We start from the raw sequence: 17,880 nt of genomic DNA on the forward strand, positions 1-17,880 counted from the left end.
ATGGATACTTTGTGTCACAGACTTCTGTTCTCATTTTAACAATCTCAACAAAATCGAAAAGTTATACTAAGAAGTTGTAAAATTCATTTAGATCTTTGAGGACTCGCCTTTGGATTAGAGTTTCAAGCATATTGTACATAATAGCAGGAACATTAGAGGGGACTTGAGCATAGTCCTTACAAGTCAACTGAAGGAAGAGATTTATGGTAGGAAGAATCTTGCAAACCAAGAAGTCAGGAGAGTCAAATGTGTGAAACTGATAGTAAACATGAAATGAGGAGCAGGAGGAAAACAGTGTGAGATAAACATATGCAGGTATTCTTCCGAAGAATGCCAAGGCAGTGGGAGGATTAGAAAAAAGTTTATTACAGATGCGAGGACCATTTTTTTACAATGCAGCGCATCAGACCTTCAGGGGCAAAAGGCAAGTTCCTGCCCCCTCAGGGCCCCCTTTTGTCTTCTCTGTTTCTCCCTTACCTACCCAAGGCCTCTGTGTATGTCTGTTAGTGCTATCTCTCTCCTCTCACACACAAGAGAGCAAGGCTAAGAACTTCTCTTGCTATGCAGGAAAGAGGGGAAAGCGTTGAAACTGCCTTTGAGAAAGAGTTGCCATTTAGGCAGAAAACCTTCCTAGCAAAAACTGAGTTTCTAACTTTCCATTACAAATTCTTCAAGAATTGTATCTATTCCTTCACAGTGAAATGTAATTAATGACTGAAACAGTTAATATAGGAATCCAATTCTGTGTTTTTTGAAGTCTTTCATCCTACACCAAAGACAATACTCTAGCTTGACAGGGGACATGGAAGTGAGAGAAATATTTCTGCATTCAGATCCCAGGCTATTTCATCAGAAGTTCAGTTTAACAGACACACTGGTTTCTCTTGTTGCTGATAAAAATCATCATAATCAACATTATTCCATAAAATATACTTGCTAAGATTTATAATCAAACACTATTAAGATTCAGAGAAGAAAACACTATAGAACAATCTTTAAGATGTGGTTGGATATAATGAAGCAAGAGGGAATTCCAGTATCCAGATTGCCTGTTTCATGTTGCATTAAAATTATCATTTTAGTTTGAAAAAGTTTTTCTGTATTTACTTATAAGAGAGCAATTAGATTTTATTTAAAAGTATGGTTGTCGTTGGGATTGTGTTTCTGAAGTTAATAAAAGGAAAAACAGAGAAAAGATGCAAGAAACCTTCCCTACCTTTTACACATAGGGGTAGACTGACCTTGTTCATCAACATCTTATTACAATTCCAATCTTAACTTTTTAAGCATAAGTACTTTTCCAGACTCTACTTCTGCTCATAACACTATTTAGTTACAATACTATGGTCACAATACTAATATAGTTACAACACTATATTAGTTACAATATGTTCACCATTTGATGCTCACAAAGATTAGCTCACAAAGACCAATTTCACCTGTTCCCTCTCTTCTGCATTTGCCCTCTACTAACTGTTATAGCATTCTGATCCAAAGGAAAATATACTTTATTCCTACACAGTTTATGCCTAGTTCAAAGCTAAAGACCTCCTGGGAAAACCTAGAGAATGATAAGAGCAAAAATAGCTTCAACAGTTGTCATAGTCTTCATAAAGGCGAGAACCCTTTGCATTGTCCTCTTCTTCTTCCGTCAATATCACAGATCTTTCCTTCATCAATTGCCATATTTATGCCAAAACTAGTCTCTAAAACACTACCCCCTTTTGTTTCTTCCCCCAAAAAGTCTTTCCTAGCTCCCAAAATCTTCATTAAGTAATTACTACATCAAAGAATGACAGAATCTGCTGAGTTGGAAGAGAGTCACAAGGATCATCAAGTCCAGCCCTTAACCCTACACAGGACCATCCCCAAGAGTCACACCATGTGCCTAAGAGCATCATCCAAACATTTCCTGAACTCTGGAAAGCTTGATGCTGTGACCACTTCCCTGGAGAGCCTGTGTAAGTATTTTCTCTGCTGCTAGGTTGCTTTGCAGAGATTATATTCAAGGCAGATCATGTATTGCAAAATGTGTGGATAACAGAAGCCATAAAGGAAATAGTGATATCTCAGATGCACTTATGAAACCTGCAAATACAGGTTATTGGCCTGGTCCTGAAAGAAGAAACACAATGTATGGTTATGACTGACTAAACTCATCTAAAGAAAGCTAATGCATCATGTTAGGAAACCCTGTTTTCGGATTATCAGACACAAAAGAACTGCTGCTCCTAAGTTACTCCTTTATGAAGCATGTAGATTTGACATTTATCTGGCAGAGAAAAAAAAAAAAACAAAACAGGCAGCATGGGGAAATGTAAATCTACCTAAGGCATTGCAAACACATAGTTTGACATCTAAATGAACTATCACCTCTAATAATGATGCACTGAGCATTATTAAAAATGCTGAGTATTTCATATCCCACAGAATCCTTTCTATTGAAGCACTATTGGAGCTACCTCCTGATAGAAAAACTGCTTTAAATACTCAGCACGTTCACTTGGGCATGCTCACATAAAGGTACGTGTAAATTTACTCAGATAAGACAGAACAGTCTTTGTCAGTAATTAAAATCTCCATTAAAGGGTAAACATAACTCTCCTTAAAATCAGTGAAAATATTTGCTTCACTTCAGAAATTCCCATATCCAGCCACATGTGATTAACATTATCTTCCTCCTCTTTATTTCTGAAGGATGCTTTATAGGAATAAAAAAAAAAAAAAAGGCACATGGCACTGTGTCCCATGTGGTACACAGAGAATTCTCTGACATTTTCTGTTCACAGAAATTGCCTCCAGTTGAAATTCACTTTTCAGTTGTTTGGTCTCTGTTTAATGTCATCTGTGCACATCTAAGGCTCAGTAAAATTTGCTACCTGGAAAAGCCTGGTGACAAACAAATCAATGGTTTCCATTTTGCTCTTGGCGTACCTGACAGGTTATGTGACTATTGGATGTCAGATTCTTTTTAGACTGGATTTATTGATCAAGTCTATCCAGAATGTTCAAAGTCTTCCCTTATGTTTTGAAGTATATAGAAAATGCCTTGCTGCTCAAGGTTCTACAGAAGGTGAGTTATTAATTTTCACTTACAATTAGCATAGTTACTGGCAGCCTATATGGTAATCATTTGTCTTTTCTTACTTTCAGCCAACTTCTGTCAAATATCCTTTCTTATACCTATGCACATTAAGTGTTCTGACATAGGGCTGGCAAAATGCTCTGTACAAGGTAATTGCGGTTGCAATTAATAATCATCTTGTATGGAACTTTCTAATATGTCCTGAAGAACTAATATTGTTCTAAGAACAAAAAAATTCACTGACAATCCTTGATTTGGTCCTTTCCTGTTCATTCACAGGTTTTGTTCAGGATAAAATTTTAAGCTTTTTCTCACTAGAGAGTAGAATCTGGAATGCTTTTGACATCCCAGCCCTCTGGCATTCCCATTTTATATCAGATGTGTTGTCTACCCAACTTTGTTATTCTTTAAATACATGGTAAGCTGCAGTGTGTTAGTCTGTTCCTGCATCCAACATACCACTTCTTTGTCAAGGGATTTCATGAAGAGATCTGAGCCTATAGCAACAATCTGCAGCTTTTTTAGCTTTGGCTGCCTCGCTGGTATTTCACAAAATGATCTAAATTTCTGGAAAATGGCTCTACTCCTGCAACATGTGCTTAATCAATAGGACCCTGAAGAACAACATGTGTTGTTTAACGTAGTCAATCCACTCATGTTGGTGTGTGGCCTCTGATTTTCTGGGTTAGCCCAATCACTTCTTCTCAAGAGTTAGGGATGTCATTTAGGCACTTGGACTCTCTGCCTTTAGCATACTGTGTGCGCCTCCTTACTGTTCTGTAACTTATTGCTGTTTTGGTGGCCTCTGACAGAGACGAATTCAAACAATCCCATGGCATGATTTCTTTCCAGGAGCACACACAGGTTGGCTAAGAGTTGAAGGTTCATACAGATCAACTGCGAATCAGAAGACCTGGGTCATTTCTTGTTCTCATCTAGAATGAAACCAACTTCAAATTTTTTTAAATCCTGAAAACAAAAAAAAAGGCTTTTTCCTTTCTTTATACATCTCTACGAACCAACACCAGCTTTTTACCAGACATCTGTATAAGTAAAATATTGTTTTCTGTCTCTCCACAGAAAGCAGTTATGTCAGGTACCATGACAAGGTAGATTCTGTGTTAAGTTCACATAAATGTTTACAAAGTAAGTAGTGAGGTTCACTTGGCTTCACCCTTCATTTTAATGATCCCATCAGAATTTTCATTTCAAAAGTAAATACAGTGATAATAGCTAGAAAGGGAACAATATGACTTGCAGTTCAGTCCCGCTATGATAGCTCTGTTATGGTTGTATACCTTAACCTGTAGTAGAAACCAAAGTCAGTGATATCTGTGAAAGTGAAAAATGTTGAATCCATGTGGAAGCATCAGCAGCAAATAAAATCTACCACTCGCTCACTTACATGCCTTTGCATTGTAATAGGATACTGAAAGATGTGAACAATTTCCTCGCTTCCCCTTCATCAATCGATTAACTCAGCTGTGAGAAGGAAGGGCATATTAGGTGAACTAATAGCTGTGTGGCCTTGTTGCCACTGGAAAGAGATCAAGTAGAGTGTCAGACAATTCAGAGTGCAAAGTGATATTGCATTCACTTTGTGTATGTTATTTATTTTTACGATGCAAATGGAAATGTTGAGGTTTTTTAGGTGGCGATTTTAAAGACAGACGCACCGTGTGCTTGGGTATATTCCTTTAGAAACTGCCCTGATGCACAGAGTTCATCCTTGTAAGGATGAATTCACCCATCATAAGGATACTCATCCCAGTGAATACCTCTCCATTTCATAATGACACATTTTCTGGAGCAGCTGAAAATGGGAAATCTTAGGTCAAACTTCACATTGTCCTTCATATTTTCTGTTCTCAGTTGAAGAATTATTTTCTTTAAGAGTCATAGATGTTCAGATTCCTCATACAGCAGTTTTGTTACACAGACAAAAAACCATAAATTTCTCTCTGGCTAACCCTGCTTAAAGAAAAATCAGTAAATGAAAAATCTGTTTAAAAAAAAATGAAAAACAATAATGACACTTCGCCCCAGTGACTACCCAAGCACTATAAGCAGATGTATATTTGTATATATATGCATAAACTTGCATACACACGCTCATATAAAAATGTACATGTACCTACATATATAGACTTACACTGAATGTGTCTAAGAATCAGATATTTTTGTTAAAATTTTGAGGGGACAATGTAAAAAAAAAGTGAATATATAAAGTCTCTGTCATACAGCCTCCCAAACTCCAGACTTATTTAACTGAATTGTTGGGCCTACTCTGCTATGCTATGACATAACACAGGAAAAAATTATGTGTAAAGGTATGGAGTCTAATGCTTTTTGAGTGCTTAATTTTCCTGAACTTAGAAAGCTATTTAGAATACAGTAATGTTATTAATTTAATGCATAAATTATGTTAGGCTTTATAATAAAAGCAGTATTTTTTTACTTTTGAAAGTATCATTTATTTCTTTTATCAAATACTAACCAATGTATTGTCATACATTATGTTATTTATGACTACAAAAACTCACTTAACTTTTTTACCAAAGAAATAGTCTGTGTGTGTCCTATGTCTATGTATGATACTGTATCTTTATTCAGTTTTTCTGCCAGCTCTATTTCAAACTGTCTCTGAATTTGCTTTTTACTCTCTACTTCAGTTTTCTGGTTTTACTTGCTAACTAAATTTGTTCCCACTGCCCGTTGTCCACTTTTATTTTTTAGCTTCTCTTTATTGAAATGAGAGTCAAGTAATAAACTCTGAGCTGCAATTTTGAAACTTTTATGCTGAAAGGAGCTTGAAATTGGATAGAATTAGCTTATTCGTTCAGCATCGCAAAAGGAAAAATACTAGTAATTCCTGAGTACTTCCAATTTCCATTTATTTCAGAGTAAATTTCGCACATTCAGCATGTACCCAGCGCTAGAGTTGCTTGGGAACCTCCCTGGGAAATATTTTCCTGGTCTGTGAGCAAAGTCATTCCTTTCCAGACCTGAAAGAGAATTACTGCAGTGATTGCAACTGCACAAATGAAGAAATGGGCAACATTAACCTATGTCTGATGAGCAGATAGAAAATGGATGAGAAATCCGGAATTACTATTTTTATTACATAGTCTAATATAATTTATGCATTACGATGATATTTGTATAGTCCTCTTGATGTGCAGGTCTATACAAGCCATGTGCAGTATTGCATAGAGGAGAATGTGAGGCATACTAAGTATCCAAGTACAACAATAAGAGTGTATTATATTAATTGAACACTTGATTCAACTAGTGCTTGGTGCCTCAGAGTATGCCTAGCTTCTGGGTAAAATAATTAAGCAGTTTAAAAGTTCAGAAAAATTATCAGTAAGAGAATTCCTGTTATATATGTAAAGAACCAATAAAACATACCAAGGGAGAGCTGTAGCATGCATTCTAGTGCTTCAAGCTAGTGAGTGCTACTTGGTGTCCCATACCCAATTTTGTCATTACCTACAATATTGTCCAGATGCAAGATTACACAATTCATATATTCCTCTCAGTTTAGACACAATTCTAGTTATATAGCATGTCAACTACTGACAAAAGCCAACTTTTTAATGGCGAGCAATGTATTACAACTGGTGAAGTTCCTTTAAAATTACACCTCAACCTGTGCTGACTCCTAAATAAATGATGTTCAGAATTAACACACTGCAAGTCAACTTCATCATGCTCATTGGAAGCAAAGGGAATCTTGACACAGAATATTTTTCTTTATGAAAAATATGAACTGGGAAACAGAATCCCAACTTTTTTAAGAGAGAGTGCAAATATCTTTCTTGTACCTTCATTAATGCTTATAGTTCTTAATTTCTTGTTTCTAGAGGTACCCTCTCTTCTGTTCATTTACTCTTTTCCTTTACTTTTCATTCTGCAGTTGGATGATATTAATGTTTATATGACACACTGTTATGATCAAATTTATTGTGCTGGTTATTGAAAGTTTCCTTATTAAAATAGACAGATTTCAAGCATACACAGCAGCCTTTCAAATGACTACTCATGGCATCTTTATGGTGCTCCAAGTTCAATGTACCTGCTCTTCCAGTATTTTGAATAGGACCAGCAAATAGTGATGATTACTTAACTTCATAATAGCTCTCTAAATATCTTAACTGAACTTATAACTTCTTGATGGTATTCAGAGAGATTTCTTGACCAGCTGCACAGTACAGGCCAATGGTGACATCAAGTGGTGATTTACATTTTGGTTGTATTTGAGAATAATCACAGATTCAACATAAAGAGACATTTCCTCTGAACTTTTTTCTCTGGTGATAAAGTAATTTCTCAGAATAGTTCTTCTCTCTGAAATTTGTTACTGAGTAAGGGATAAAACTGGCAGAGGGGCATTATTGATTTCTTTTCCTGCTTTATCTGCAGTGCTTTTTATTTTCAGTTCTGTATCACCCAGTGGAAAACACTTAACACCATTCAGCCGGAAGGTTGACTCTGTAAGTTTCCAAAGATCACATGTTATGGCTTGCTGAGATCGTCACTGCTATGTCAAATATCATAACCAGAGATTATCACAGATAGACTAAAAACTGGTATTCATCTAGGTATTTCACTTCTGATACGTAAAAGTCTCTTGCTCGCTCAGGATCTGAATTAAATGTGAACTCTGAAGGATATGTGGTCTTTTATTTTCTGCAGACTCCTGCAGTATACTACTCCTCAGTAAGCCCTAAGGACAACCTATTTCTTTCTAATTCAATCCCATGTCACTAGTCTTGAGTCTTTCCATTCTAGAAATACATCAAGGGTTGTTTTCATTGGTCCTGCTAGTTCTTATCAGCAAGTGATGAACTGTGTTTCCACAGAGTCTCCACATTTAAACAAGTAAAATATTTTTCAGATGTTTCAGTGTTATAAGTAGCAATTTCTGTGCCCCTCCTCTCAGCAGATCCCTTCCCACAGGCCTTACTCTTATCATGTCATGGCATATGTGGCTTTTTTCCCAATAAAATGTCAAAAAGAATCAAAAACCTCCCAATCTAATCCTTAGGAATTCACTCTACACTAAATAATTAGCCTTGAAATCAGTTATGGTGCTAATCATCTCCATCTGTAATCATCCCTTGGAAAGGAACATACCACAAATAGTGCAGCAAAGGATAAATATCAAAAATAAATTTTGCAGGTTTTGTTTTGAGGGGTTTGCTTTGTTTTGTTTTGTTTTGTTTTTTAACTCAGACCAGACTTTTAGGAAGCTTCCACTGCTAGAATTCAGAATGATTGTGAAAGTGCATATAGATACGACCCTGTATGCAACATGCATGACAATCATGGCTATTCTTCTTGTAGCTTGAGTGGCAATTAGGTCACCTTCTTGCAAAAGAGAGTTAGAGCCCAGTCTTATCAAACAAAATCTTCTGCAAGGAGGAATTTTCCCTCAGTGAAAACACAAGAACTGTGAGTCTCCACAGGAGCTATGAGAGGCAAGAAATGTAGTTGTTTATGCTCACAGGTAGAATAGGAGTTGATCGAGACAGAGAGAATAGGGAGCTCTTCCAGCCCTTTCTGATGATTGAAACACTGGTTAATGTAATACAGTGAGCCCCAAAACACAGTCATAGTCAGTGAATATTCTGGGTCCAGTGCCATCTGACATAGTCAGCTGCCCATTACAATCATAACTACATTCTCTACTTTATTCTCTTTGTGTCTTAGTTACACAGTAATTTCAGATAGAAATATATGTTGTATAAAGCTGACTAACACACAGAATAAAGTACCTCTTTTAAACATATTCCTGGAGCAAACTAAATGAAGAAGTATACAAAAGTGAGGAGAGAACATAAGATTCTCTGGGGAAGGTTTGGAAGATTCTTACTAGATCTTGACAAATGCTATGGAAACACATGGTCAGATTTATGTCATGAGGATTAGAATAATGTTAGAGTCCACATTGCCCTCAGATAAAGTGCTAACTCCTGTTGCTTAACTGCTAGAAATCTGTTCTTTATTCTAGACTAAATACCTCTTTTCCACGTTTTCACCTTACCTCCATAGAATTTAATTACATTTTTTTACACAGTATTAAACAGCCATCTGCCAGCCAAAATTTATCCCCCTATACCTACCTAGAGACAGTGGCCAAGCTGGTTCTATCCTTTTTTTGAGTAAATATTTCAAACTGAGCTTTAGTAACCTTTTTTTCACAAAGCAGTTTTTTCATATCTTAGTTCACAGTGGTAGCCACAGTGGCGACCTGTCACTAATGGAGTTCTACAGGGCTCCATCTTAGGCCCTGTGCTCTTCAACATCTTCATAAATGACTTGGACACAGGACTGGAAGGCATACTAGGCAAATTTGCCGAGACACAAAACTGGGAGGAACTATGGACTCCTTCAAAGGCAGGAAGGCCATGTGGAGAGACCTCAACAAATTAGAGAGATGAGCAGTCACCAGCCATATGAAGTTCAACAAGGGACAGTCCAGATCCTGCACCTGGGATGAGGCATCCCCGGATGTATGCACAGACTGGGAAATGAGATGCTGGAAAGAAGTGCCACAGAAAGGGACATCTACAGCAAGTTGAATCTGAGTCAGCAGTGCCCTGGCAGCCAGGAGGGCCAACCATGTCCTGGGGCCATCAGGCAAAGCATCAGCAGCCGGTCGAGGGAGGGGATTGTTCCACTCTGCTCTGCACTGGGGCAGCCTCATTTTGAATAAGGTGTTAGAGAGTGTCCAAAGGAGGGTAATGAAGATGGTGAAGGGCCTTGAGGGGAAGCTGTGTGAGGAGCACCTGAGGTCACTTGGTCTGTTCAGCCTGGAGAAGGGGAGACTGAGGGGAGACCTCCTTGCAGTCTACAGCATCCTCATAAGGGGAAGAGGAGGGGCAGACACTCATCTTTTCTCTGTGGTGACCAGTGACACGCCCTTTGGGAATGGCCTGAAATTATGTCAGGACACGGATGTTAGAAAAAAGATTCTTCACCCAGAGCGTGGTTGGGCACAGGAATAGGGTCTTCAGGGAGGTGGTCACAGCACTAAACCTGGCAGAGTTCAAGAGGCATTTGCATAATACACTCAGGCACATGATGTGACTCTTGGGAATGGTCCTGAGCAGGACCAGGAGTTGGACTTGATGATCCTTGTGGGTGCCTTCCAGCTTAGCATGTTCTGTGATTCTGCGATTCATTCTTCTCAAGCACTTTCATAAAAAATTGTCTGTTTTCAAAGTATATGCATTCCTTATTCCATTAGAAAAAAATATTTTCTGAACATTTCCAATAATTAAAACTAATGAGAGACAACAGGGCAATTGTAATCAGAGCCAGTGATTTCAGAATTTCTTTCCTTAAGGGAAGACATAACATAGAGCTGAAACCTGGAGGAACTAAATTTCAAAGCAAAAGCATTTATTGTGTATAACCCAACCCCAGAGGTGTTCAAGGCCATGTTTGATGGGTCCCTGAACAACCTGGTCTAGTGGAAGGTGTCCCTGCCTGCCTCCTTTGGTGAGTAACGGAAAAAGGAAAAGAAGTGATAGAATAAGTTTATCTCATGCAAATGGAAGCCCAAAATTCACATTCCATTCAAGTCCTGTCTCTGAGGTTGAAGCTGGGACATAAATAATACACAAACCCTCCTTTGCACGGTTTCTTTGGCCACTGTGAATAATTCACCAAACAGAATATATGAAGTCCTAGAAAAGACTGGTACACAAAATAGCCCTCCCACTTGGCTTTGTGTCACCTTTATGAGGAAATGCTCTTTTCTCAGATCAGTGGTTCTAGACATTAAGAACCCAATCTCTGGAAAAAAGGGAGAAAAAGAAAACTTAAATGCATACTGACATTTTAATATGCAATGGCCAAAGTTAGATAGACAAAGGAGAGTAAGAGACATTCAGCAAAGCACATCACCTTTCTTTACCCATCTAGAGAGGTCTTCTATGTCACTAAATGGCATGTAAAAAGGCACCACAATAGAGTGATTCCTAGAGATGCAGTCCTCTGCCCTAATTAAAAAGACCTCAACATATTACCAGAAGTACATGAGCAAAAAAGCAGGAGTAAGATCAGCATTTTCATAACCTAACATTTTACATATTCCTGCATAATCTTAAAAATTGATGTTGTAAAGTAAGTGTGGACAATTTTGTGACACTTTCAAAGTATGTCATTTCACATACATTTAATGCATAGGTGAAGTTTACATATATTTCTGCATTTAATTCTGTAGTAAGTCAACACTTTTTACCTGTTTTTTCTAAAAACATTGCACTTGATTTTCTTAATATCAGTTATAGATTCTTTTTAGAGCTGTTGAACATGTAAGACTAGGAGCAGAACTTATTTTTCAAAGATCTGCTCATGGTGGTATGCCATCCCTATTAGAAAAGACTTTCTGATACTGAGTTGAAGTCTTCCTTGATACTCTGGAGCCTTCACAGATACTCTGTGAAACGTTACCAGGGCCAGAACCATAGGAGATTGTTTAAAGACAGTAACTGTTAATAATGCACCAAGAGCAAATTATTAATTACCAAATGGTAATCCAAAATAAGGTACAAGATGAATGAAGTTTTCTGAACTGGAATCTAAGTAACCAGCTCTTGTTTTGGATTTTAGGTTGATAAGGACAACTTTGTTTTTATTTCTTTCCACAAGAGGGCAATAGTGAACTACAAATATACTTTTTCCTTAATTCAAGGGTGTTGAGAACATAGTAACATTATTTTTCTTTTGAAAAAAGCAGATGTCACATTGCTATAATTCAAACCCACTCTCTGAAATTAAAAAAACCTATGTCTATGATAAAATATTCCATCCAGAAAGGACCACAACATATAAAGGAAAAATTTTCAGCGTGTTTCAGCCTGAGATACTGGAAACTAGAATTACATCAAGGACTAATAAGCTTTTTTCATATTTCTACCAACTGAGGACTTTTGTTATCACTTATTCTATGTTAGGTATTATGTTTCTGTTGTTTTATGTTCATCATTACTTAATTTTCATGTTTAAATTTGTCTTTATCCTAAGGAAAATTTTCATTTATTCCATCCATACATTTTCTATATAAATTTCAATAGCCCTCTTCTAATTTTTTTTCTTGTCTCAGTGTATTTGCTATATTTTTTACGGATCTTATGTATATCTTGAACGACTGACTTGAGAGGAAGTATTTGTGTGGGTCTTCCCAAGAAAAGGAAATGGTAACATTTATTTTTTTTTTTAGTATTAGCAGACAGGAAACCCATGTGTCACAATGTGTTTAATAATTATGGGGGGTTGACCCTGTCTGGACACCAGGTGCCCACCAAAGCTGCTCTATCACTCTTGTTTTAGCTGGTCAGGGGAGAGAAAACACAACAAAAGGCTCATGGCCAAGAAAAGAGCAGGGAGAGAAACCCTCGGCAGCTACCCCCACAGGCAAAACAGAACCAACTTGGGGAAAATTCCTTTCATAGAATTATAGGCTAGTTTGTGTTGGAAGGAATCATAAAGATAATTTAATTCCAATCCCCTGCCATGGACAGAGATGCCTTCCACAATACCAGGTTGCTCAAAGCCTCATCCAGCCTGGCCTTGAACATTTCCAGGGACAGGGCATCCACAACTTCTCTGGAAAACTTGTTCCTGTGTCTCACTAACCTCACAGTAAAGAATTTCTTCATAATATCTAATCTAAATCCACCCTCTTTCAGTTTAAATCCATTCCCCCTGTCCTATCACTGCATGCCTTTGTCAAAAGTTCTTCTCCCATTTTTTTGTAGGACAACTTCTGGTGCTGGAAGGTTGGCTGATGTAAGGTCTCACCAGGGCCTTCTGTTCTCCAGGCTGAACAACCTCATGTGTGAGTCAACACAGGAAGGCATCCAAGAACCACAAAACCATGACCAAAATTCAAAGACTAAATTTATTTCTGTTCCTGGGAATCCCTGAAGCAACACCTGGGCAGAGTTACACAAGTGGAGACGCAAGCACCCCTAAACTGAGTCCATGATAGAGGATCACTGGCCTGCTGTTCACACCCATTTATCAAAGATCATTTCCAACTGCAATATCACTTAACCTTCTTTAACTTACAATGCTCCTCCACAGTCTTCTGCTTTTAACCCATTCCTCCCAACACCCCAACTCCCTCAGCCTATCTTCAAAGGAGACATGCTCAAGTCTTCAGATCACCTCCATGGCCCTCTGGACTTGTCCAGGTCCAGGTTCTTCTTATGTAGGGGCCCCAGAGTTGGATGCAGCTCTCCAGATGCAGTCTCATCAAAGCAGAGTAGAGGGGCAGAATCACCTCCCTCGACCTGCTGGTCACACTACTTTTGATGCAGCCCAGGATTCAATTGTCCTTCTGGGCTGCAAGTGCACAGATCCAGCTCATCAATCAACACCCAAAGACTTTGTCCTCAGGGCTGCTCTCAATTTAATTTATTATGAATAAAATCAGATTCAGATAATGAGAAATAAATCCAAATCTTAAAAATACCTCTCACCCACCCCTCCCTTATTCCTGGTCTCATATTCACCTTCGATTTTCTCTCCCTCCTCCCCCTAAGCACAGGGGGATGGGGAATGGGGGTTGAGTGCAGTTGATGACACATTCACTGCTTCCTAGTCATCCTCAGGAGGAGGACTCCTCTTCTGCTCAAGTGTGAGGTTCCTCCCATGGGAAATATCCTCCCACCAGCTTCTCCCAGCAGGAGTCTTTCCCATGAACTGCAGTTCTTCACAAACTGCTCCAGCATGGGGTCCTCTACAGGCTGCAGGTGGACATCTGCTCCACCATGGACCTCCACAGGCTGCAGGGGCACAGCTGCCTCACCATGGTCTGCACCACAGGTTGCCAGGAAATCCTTGCTCCACCATCTGGAGCACCTCCTCTCTCTCCTTCTTCACTGACCTTGGTGTCTTCAGAGTTGTTTCTCCCATGTATTCTCACTTCCAGCTACAGTTGCTGTTTTCTTTTCCCTCCTTCTTAACTACATTATCCCAGGGGTGCAATCACTGTCACTGATGGGCTCAGCCTTGGTCAGCAGTGGGTTGGTCCATTCTGAAGCCAGCTGACAATGACTCTGCCAGACATGGGTGAAGTTTCTGGCAGCTTCTCACAGAACTATCCCTGTAGCCACCCAACTAACAAAGCCTTGGCATGCAAACCAAATACATCTATGAACAGGTTTTCAGAGTCTAGAGAAACTTTTTATCTCAAAGACCAATCTTTATTTAAAGCTACTTCCAGGGACATATTAGATGGATTTCAAGCCCTCGAATAATGCTAACCTAATTCTGCATAATTAATTTTCTTGGGTTTGTGCTTATTGTTGTATCAAATATCATCATAATTAGCATCATCCATACCTTTGGTCTATATTCTCAGAAAATTAATCAGTCCTGCAATTTGAAATTAACATAAGAACTTGCAAATAGCCAAACTCTTTCAAACTCTTTGAGAATTCTGTACATTGAAAAAAACTTGTTATAGAAGCTAACTCTTTGTGGATATCAGTAAATTCATGAGAAACTATATAGAAAAAAATAACAAAAATGGGAGAAAAATAATGTGTTGCTCTATAAACTAAGGGAAAGAGAATTTAAGAGCTATAAGGAGGCAATTTTGAGTAATTAATTTGATATGTTGCTTTTGCTTAATATTTCAACTACTTTAAACAAAAACTTAGTCTTATACTTTAGTTTCAAAAAAAAATCCTGAAAATGCATTGCTATCCCATGGTTCAGCAGAAGGAAGTAGATTTATAAAGTAGATCAGAAGCACCTATTCAAATCTGGCCCAGTTTTTCTGCTTTTTTTCCTGATCTGACCAATCAAGTACTTTATTTCTGTGCATTAGAAACCTGGAGTTTTTAGTGCTTTACTTCATTTTTGTCACAGAAAGACAAATTATTAGTTTAAAAAAGGATAGCAACTTTGGCCACATGCAACAATATTTCTGTGTTTGCCACTGGCTCAAGGTGACTTTTTGCTTGTGATTAACAGCAATAAAGGTTAAATCGCAGCTATAGTTTTGGGTTCTCGTCAACACAAGATGAGAAATGGGATTCCCTGGAGCAAGGACATCATTTGTGTGCACATGAATCCAGAAACAATTTGAATCCAAAAATATCTGAATATTTGAAAGGAGTTTGTGCAATAGCTCAACAGCTAAGTTTACTGTATGTTTTATTCTAATGGAATTTGCATGAACATGATATATACCGAATCATAGCAAAAACCTTTGTTTCAATTGAAATACTTGATATGATAAAAAAGCAACTATGAAGTGGGGAACTGTTTGTTCACTTGACAAATGATTAACAGAACATTCCTGAATTTTGTGTAGTTAAGAAAACAAGTTAATTCTCTGAAAGGATTATAATGTTAGATTTTAAGATTGAATAATTCCCCACTGTTTTGTTAAAGTTAATTTGCGTATAAAACCTTGCATTTGTTTTGGTGAAATGTGTTGTACATGGAAACACCTGGATTAACAGGAGTGGTTTATGCCTAAAAATACACCTGGAGGACTTGTTTCAATACCTGTAGTATACCTCAGTTCTGCCCTCTCCCAAACGCAGCTTTGTTCTCCATTGCATGGAAGCTAGGAACTAATCCTAGACCAGAACACAAAATATGAAGTCAGTCATTGGAGCTTAAGCTGAAACATTTGTTTTCTTACTGCATCCAAAGTTGCATGTGAACAGCCATTAAGCATAGGACAATGTTTATAAGCAAAAAAGTTGAATGTCTTGCTCAAAATGGTTTCTCTGAGATTACAGATCTTTCCAGGCCTGGATTGCCTAACCCATCTTTCAAGCTCTCATCAGAAGACAAAGCAATCACATTGTAGTTGACAGGCTAAAGTCACGTAAAAAGGTTTGCAAATTTTAGGGATAAGGAAGGACACGAGAAGAAAAAGGGAAGCATCTTGAAAGTATGAAGGGACTTTTGCCATAGAGGGATCCTTAGGACAAAAAGTGTGAGTAGATGGAGCTCTGTGACGGAAGGTCTTGGTGACCACCGAAAGAAGTAAAACATTTGAACAATGCAGCAGGAGAAGTGAGCAGCTCAGGACTCAAGGCAGAGGAAAAGGGGCAAGACACTGAAGTGCGGATTCATATGAAGAGGGATTTTGACATGGGCCTCTTGTAGGTCCTTCTTCTCACATTCAGACATCTAGCTAGCACTACAAGTTGTCCCTGCTCACCTGAAAGCTGTCATGAAAATATACCCATGAGTCATTCACTTCAGAGCTTGTGAGAGAGAAGAGAGATGAGCCAGGGTGACTGGCGTTTGACAATAGAGGACAGAGACTTTTAAATTACTTATGAACTGATAGAGTGCAGAAAATCAATAGAACCAAGGGAGGCATGTTGCAAAGACGAAACATTTCAATTGAGTCATGGAGAGAAAATATTTGAAGTAGCATAGTGTCAAACAAGCAAGCCAGTCTTAGAGCAACCTGCCTCTTACTCCACTTTAGGAAGCTGCTTTCATGACATGAAAGAAACAAGCAAGGGCGTGACTATGGTAGTCATAATAAATGGTCAGGCAGATTGGATTTATTTGGATATTTTCAACATTAACTGCTGGGTTTACAGGAGCCAGCTGGACTGTTTCATAATCCCCTGGTTGAAAATCAGAGATGAAGATGTTATATCTGGTGAAAAATACAAATGCAGCCCAAGGATGACTAATAAGGGAAGGCCCAACAATATTTTCATATAGGCACAGATGACTAAAAAAGGTAAAGAATAGAACCATGGAAACTAAATTGAAAGCATTTATGTAAGTCATTACATAAACCAACAAAGTAATATGAGAGTTTATAAACATCTCTGAATAAGTAGGAAGTAAAAATTAAGAGAAGGTTGCACATATATTGGGTAATAGAAGAATTCTGGGGGGGGGGGGGGGGGAAAGGACAGCACAGTGTTTAGTTTAACCAAAACTGACCTTGTCTGTTTGTGCAGAAAAATACCAGCAAGTGTTTCCTGGAGAGTATGCACTCCCTCAAAGAAAATATTAAATTATTCCATTTATCCCGGAAGTATAGACCAGGTACTTTATACTCCATTTCTCTTTTGGTCAATTCTACCTGTCAGAATATACTCCTGAGGAGATTGCAGTCTTCTCCACTGACGAGGAAAAGTAAAATATTGCAGAAGTTCCTGGCCAAAATACTTCACAAAGGAACATAACCTAGTCAAAATGCCTGTGCTAGAGACAAGACTTGGAAACAAGCTAACCTAAATACAGTTCCTACAGCTCACTAAAGCATCACTGTGAACCAATGCGTTTCAACTTTAATTAAAAAAAATTCATTTTAGTCTTTCAGAGACAATAAGACCACAGAAGCAATAGATGTGTTTCACAGGAGAACAGTCATTGATAAAAGTATATATTCAAAGCAGAACCAATGGGGGGGGAAGGAAAAGCCTTTAAAGTTTAAAATTTTTTAAACTGTATGCAGTGTATGGAAAGTTCTATTACATTTTCATGATTAAAGTAACATTAAATTTAGTGTTGAAAATAAGGTCTGAACAGCTATAATACAGAGGACAAAGCATACATTCACAAGAATCCTAAATCTTAGTCTCCTGGGGAGACAAAATGGATATAATGAGGATTTAAAATCAAATAAGTAGCATGACTTAAATTAAAAGTGCATTAAAATAAACTCAGTCTGTTACGTGATGTGTCATGACATGAGACAGATCCAGCAGACTTCTCATAGGGATAAAGATCACTACTATAGTGTATATTCGATGGTATATTTCTTTCTCCTTTTTTTA

This window comes from Manacus candei, unplaced genomic scaffold, assembly GCF_025592945.1.
Source record: "Manacus candei isolate 608988 ecotype Guabito, Panama unplaced genomic scaffold, ASM2559294v1 h1tg000008l, whole genome shotgun sequence".
In the NCBI taxonomy this organism is placed as follows: Eukaryota; Metazoa; Chordata; class Aves; order Passeriformes; family Pipridae; genus Manacus; species Manacus candei.